The 6,491-nt window shown below is 41.2% G+C and overlaps 1 pseudogene; it reads right to left on the bottom strand.

The window, feature by feature from the left end:
• Positions 1–1,056: 1,056 nt before the first annotated feature.
• On the bottom strand, positions 1,057–4,671 carry LOC102833564 (annotated as a pseudogene).
• Positions 4,672–6,491: the final 1,820 nt, after the last annotated feature.

Here is a 6,491-nt window from a genome sequence, read left to right on the forward strand (position 1 = left end):
CTGTCTCTAAATCAAACAGAGGGTTACATGAAAATACTGCAAGACTCAACCTGTGAAGTTGAAAGCAATACATGATGCAAAAAGTAAAGAAATAACTAATATTCCATCCCTGAAACATGTCTCTTTCCATACGGAACTCAAACGTCTATAGTTGCAGTTTGTCTAGTCAGAAGCTTATTACTATATTCTCAAGAGAAAACACTAATTTTAAGAAATACAGTTCTTTTGTTGTTGTTGTTAAGTGCCATCAGTTTGGTTCCAACTCATAGCAACCCTGTATAGTAGTATAAGTCCAGTGCTGATCCTACAGCACCACACCAGCAGCCGTAAGTAATATAATTCTTTATTTCGCCTATGCTAAAACCCCATCATATATGTCATCACTCTTTTTAAGATGCTGTAAGAATTAATTGACATGAGAAAGATGAGGCTTTCTACTCCCGTAAGGATTTACACCCTCGGAAACCCTGTTCAGGGTCGCTATGGGTCGGAACCGACTCGACGGCACTTAACAACAACAACAACAACATTCAATCATAAACATGCATTCTGAGAAAAAGAGCAATAATAGCTGCATCTTTCAAATGGGAGACATTTATTCCTAATATTATTCAGGTTGCAGATAAAACTCATTTTCCTAAATGTGACTTCCTGTTTAGACAATCATTTTATCAAAGATTTGAATATTAAACGGAGCCCTGGTAACACAGTGGTTTAGCACTCAACTGCTAACCAAACAGTTGGCAAATCAAATCAATCAATCACTCCACAGGAGAAAGAGGTGCCTATCTGATGGACAACCTTGGAAACTCTCTGGAGTGTTCCACTGGGTGCTATGGGGTAGCTGAGACAGAATTGACTAGAGACCAGTGATCGTGATCATTGGAAAACCTCTACATTTCTGGCCCTCAAGGATGAAATTAGGGCATGTTACTTAATACAGACTAGAACTGAAAGACACTAGTCTTTATTGTATCATTAATTCAAAGTAAAACTTAAAGTAACTTCCCTCTTTTATTAACAACAGGAGAATGATGATATTTGTCAGTGCCTGCTTTATAGTCCATCAGGAGAATGAGCTTTAAACCAGTACTTTTCAAGCTCACGCTGTGAAGCTTCTATAAAAAATGAATTCTCGAGAACCTTAAAACACAATCACTGCCAGACTCTACAAACTTGAGTATGCTTGTGGGAAGGAAGGCAATGCACACAAAATAGGAGTAAGGAAAGAATCGTCATAATGCAATGAAAATCAGATCGTTCAAGATTCAAATCATGGTTTGGAGGCTGCTTATGGTCTAAGTCTTAGTTTCTTCATCTTTAAAATGGGAGTAAAAATAACTTCTTTACAGGGTTATTGGGTTTTGGCCTGAGAAGCTGGGTTTGTTCATTGCTGGTAGTAAAGTCTAGAAAAATACTAGGTTTGGCAGAAGAAAATAATTTGCTTTGTACTTGTTAGGCCTGAAATACCTATTAGACATATAAACAGCCAGAGGTATCAACTAGAATGGTTGACAAAGTAATGGGACCAGGTGAGACCATCTAGGTAGTGAATGTAGACAGGGAAGAGAACCAATGTCTGACCTCCATAGTAGCAGGTAGATGAGGAGAATCCAGGAATAAAAGAGTAATATGATACAATTTGATTAACTTGACCTACACCTATGGAAGCAGTAGGTCAAAAGAGGGAAGAAATTCTTACAGCAAGAATCATTCCCACCCCCTACACACACAGAGTAGACAGGGATAGGCAACTTGGACATTGGCTACCCAAAATGGGAAGGGGGGGTAGGGCTACAAAGGCAAGAAGTGACTGGCTTATAAGCTTTCTGGAGGACTGGCTTATAAGTCTGGAGGAAGGCAGAATCTCCAGTGAGTAGCATTCAATCTGCCTAGGCGGAGTTGATGAAATGAAATGCAGATGGGTCTCTTGTGATACAATAGTGAATAATTGCTATCAGGACTGATTGTGAAGGTTGGAAATGTAAAGGTAGACATTTTATAGCAAGTCCAAAATGAAGCAGCAATCAGTGAGGCTTGTTGTTGTTAAGTGTCATCAAGTCAGTTCTGATGCATAGTGACCCTTTATAGGGTTTCCAAGGAGCAGCTGGTGGATTTGAACTGGGGACCTTTCTGTCAGCAATCCAGCACCACACCAGTGCTCCAATCAGTGAGGTTGTTGTTGTTGTTAAGTGCCATTGAGTCAGTTCCAACCCATAGCAACCCTATATAGGGTTTCCAAGGACCAGCTGGTGAATTTGAATCAGTGAGGTAGGAGGAGAATAAAAAGAGAGTGAAATCTAGAACACCAAGCAAAGATATTGTTTTAAGAAGCAGGAAGTGATCAATTGTGGCAAAAGCACAAAATCGGTTAAATAAGATAAAGAATGAGAAGGGACCACTGGTTTTGGCATTGAGAAGGTTTTGGGTGATGTTGGTAAAGAGCAGTTTGAGTGGAATAGAGAGATAGAAAGCCCGATGAAGAGGATGAGAGGAATAAACAAGTACAGATCTTTCTTTAGAAGAATTTCGCAATTAAAGAGGAAAATAAGCAGTAGCTGAACAATAATAAGGCATCAAGTTACTTTTGTTTTTTAGAGATTGTTGTGATTTTCATTCCATTTGGCATCTGATTAGAGTAAGAGCAGTAGTAAGAATTATTCTTTATGAATAACGTACTATTACTACATCGTTGTGATATAACTTTGCACTGCTTGTACACATAGAGGAAAAAAACGTCAAACTTAAGACGACAATATGTGTGAACCAAGCCCATTATGCTGGAACAGCTCTTAGTGTGGCGCTGTAGGGTCAGCACTGGGCTGTGAATCAAAAGGTCGGCAGATCAAACCCCCCAGCTGCTCCTTGGAAACCCTATACAGAGTTGGCATGAATCAGAAGTGACTCAACAGCACTTAACAACAACAATAGGATGGCACATGCAGGTCAGTCATTGCTTTGAATGATAAGCTCTGGATAGAAAGTCCATTCATTAAAAAAAAGACGCCTCTCCTACTGGCCCACAATGGAATCCCGGTATGGTGCTCTGGATTACTGCACTGGAAAGCAAAGTCAATTTGAACTGCAAGATAGGTGGTTCAAGTTCACTAGCTGCTCCTTGGAAACCCTATACAGGGTCACTATGGGTCGGAATCAACTTGACAGCACTTAACAACAACTGGCCCACAATGGTCAGAAGAAGCCTTTGGTAATTTCCACTGGTGTCACTTGGAATCATTGTGCCCAGGTTGTTCTGACGCATCCATTTTGTTTGTACAAGGTCAATTTCACTTTGACCACAACTCCGACTAGGGTAAAGTCATTTGTGCCAGTACCTTCCACAGAACACTACTGCTTCTCAACAAAGGAGGCAGAGCAGTTCAGGGCACCCAGCAACATGATCTTCAAACTACTTTCAATGTTTCCAGAAAACCCACAGCTAACAATGCTCAGTAAATCTCAGTTACCTATCCTGGAATAAATCTCCCTTGTAGCTTCAGCTAAGAAACGCTTCCCTGGGGGAAGATTTATGTTAAAGCAAGATTCTTCTGTCCCTAGTATCCTCTTATCAGCTTGATAGAGACACCAAGAGTCTTCCTGAGCCATTTGATGGTTTATATTCTGGTTCTCATCACAATTTCCCTGGACATGGAAACAAAATGCCCTGATGTATCTGACCTAATGTCCTTTTCAAGGTCTTGTTCAAATTCTGATACATAACATCTGAAAATTTCTCTTATTTCCTGGTTTGTTCTTATGCACAAATCTCCATCAATATCCATTCCCAAATGCCTGCTCATTCATTGCATTCCATAAACTAGGCATCATAAAACATGGTTGGCATGAACAAAGCAACAATCTGTATTTCCACTCAACTTTCTTTTGAGATCTTGAATTCAATCCTTGCCATACATGGCCTTAAAAGCTGCTTTAATTTTTTTCCCCCTTTGATCATTGTAACAGTTGGCAACAACATCCACAACAAGTCTGCATGTCTGTCCCCAAACCTCTCAATGCTTTTTTTTTAAATGTTTGATTGTGAATTATGTAATTATGTGAAAGTTTACATGGGAGAACTTTACTTTTACATTCATCCTATCATATATCATTTCGTTGCCATGGTTACAATCCCCTCCATGCATCATCAACCAACCAAAGGATATACACTACAAGCCTGCCCCCCAGTCATCAGCACACAGCCCCTCTCCCTCTCTGTGTCTAAAGTCCCCAGCTGGTCCATTGCTCCACGTCATCATCTCTGCCTCCATCTCAGGCATCACTGCTTCTCCGGGTAGGGTCCCGCTCTCCGCTCTTCTCCCTTGATGCCCAGGGACCTCCGCTACTAGACTGAAAAGTTAATCACTCCTTTCCTTGCTACAAAACGTCTACCTTTACATTTCCAACCCTCACAGTCAGTCCTGATATCAATGCTTTTCAGAGAATTTCTGCATCTTTAATGACATCAAAGTTGTAAGCAGGTCATACTGTTCCTTTAGTGTCTTGAGTCATCGCAGCAGACTGGTTAGGGATAGGATCTTGTCCTCCAGGATACTGAGAAGGCATCTGTCCTCCAGGAAAGCCACCTGGCATTGGAATCTGTGCCAGGCCACCTCCATAAGACTGTGATGGTGGCTGTGGATAGCTAGAAACACCTGCTCCACCTTGTGGAGCTCCAAACCTTAGCCTAGAGAGACTCCACGATAGAATGTGGTCCCCCGAACTTGGGGCACAAAGACAAACTTCAGGAGCTAGAAAGCCTCCAAGGGCAGGGCAGCCTCCAGCTCCTAGGTAGCCACCGCGTGGTGGTGTTATTTTCCTCCCATTGGAGAAAAACCACTAGGATAACAGTAATGACCCAGAGGGAGAAATAATGACCCCTGGCCCACAAGAGGATATCCTGAGAAAAGTTGGTAGCATAGCCTGGGTGTGACATTCTGATTTGGAGGCAGCTGCTTCTAGGAAGCCCTATACAAGGTCACTATGGGTCGGAACCAACTCAACAACATTAATGTCTAGTAGTAATTTAGGATATTAAAATTATAAATAATCCTGTGGCATCTCAGAAATGTAGGATTATGTCTTTTGACACTGATACTTTCAATTTTTCATTTTAAAGGAAAAACTTCAGCTCTTTGAACAATTATTGGATACTTAGTTGCTAAACTTAAGGAGCTCTGGTAGTATGGTGGTTACGAATCGGGCTGTGAACCCACCATCAGCAGCTTGAAACTACCAGCTGTTCTGCGGGAGAAAGATGAGGCTTTCTGCTCCTGTAAAGATTTACAGCCTCAGAAGCCCTGTACAGTATCGCTATGAGTCAGAACCGACTCCACAGCACATAACCACCACCACCAGTTGCTAAACTTAATCAAGTAATAGCTAATAATGTCTACTTTACTGTGCATTGAATGGAGTCCTGGAGTGGCATTGTGGGAGAAAGCACTGGACCTCAAGGTTAGTTTGAACCACCATGTCAGTGGTTCAAACTCACCAGCTGCTCTTTGGAAACCCTATATAAGGTCGCTATGAGTCAGAAACAACTTGATAACATGTAACAACAACATGCATTAAGTACTATTCTAGGTACTTTATGTGCTATTCAATCATTACAGCACTATGAAATGAGTATTAGTAATTTTCATATTTTTTGGTGAAAAAAGGAGACACAAAAATTGCCCGAGCCTACATTATTAGTAGAGGAGGAGCCAGGATTCTAAATCAATTAGATTGGTTGAGTGTGTGTTTTAACCATTATATCATACTACTTCCCATGTAAGGCTAAAGATACAAATGCAATATTCCCTGCAAAAAGTTCAGATGACATCAAACCTAGGGGACTAGGGAGAGGTAAGAGAATCAACAAGCAAAGTCTTCTGAAAGCTTGAAACCTTGGTTGAAACAGACCAGATAATACTCATCTAGGGAGACTGTGAACCCTGAACATTGGTTTCTAAATGAAATCTATAAACACAGGATGAGGAAACACGATATGACCACAGTTCTTTATAAAGAATCTGGGTGGTTTTAGTGATCACCATCTCAACATGAGCCTATTGAGATGTTGCAGCTCAAAAGGGAGACACTGGACATAACAACAGAAAGAGGGCGGGGAAAGGGGGTGAACAGGGTCCAGGTTGAGGCAAGTTGTAATAATAGTGTGGAGGGAGTGTCTGTCGTCCTCTGACTTCACAATGAGAAGGACAGTCAAACTCAACATCAGTCCAAGGCCAATTCCTATGAGGCTAAGGTTAGACATAGCTCTACCCTCCAACCTTCTTTAGCAATTCTGACAGCAGCCATCTCTTCCAAGACACTCTCTGCTTCTCTGTTCAGTTTTATAATTCATTGAAATGGTCACTCAGAACCCATAGACCATACTCATACTCATAATTACGAAGTTTGTTAGGGAAGTTGTTGTTGTAAAATGCCAGGGTTCTATATAAGGTTCTGACTCACGACAACTTTATATAGAGTTTCCAAGGAGCAGCTCA

Source organism: Chrysochloris asiatica, unplaced genomic scaffold (genome assembly GCF_000296735.1).
Source record: "Chrysochloris asiatica unplaced genomic scaffold, ChrAsi1.0 scaffold00008, whole genome shotgun sequence".
Taxonomy (NCBI): Eukaryota; Metazoa; Chordata; class Mammalia; order Afrosoricida; family Chrysochloridae; genus Chrysochloris; species Chrysochloris asiatica.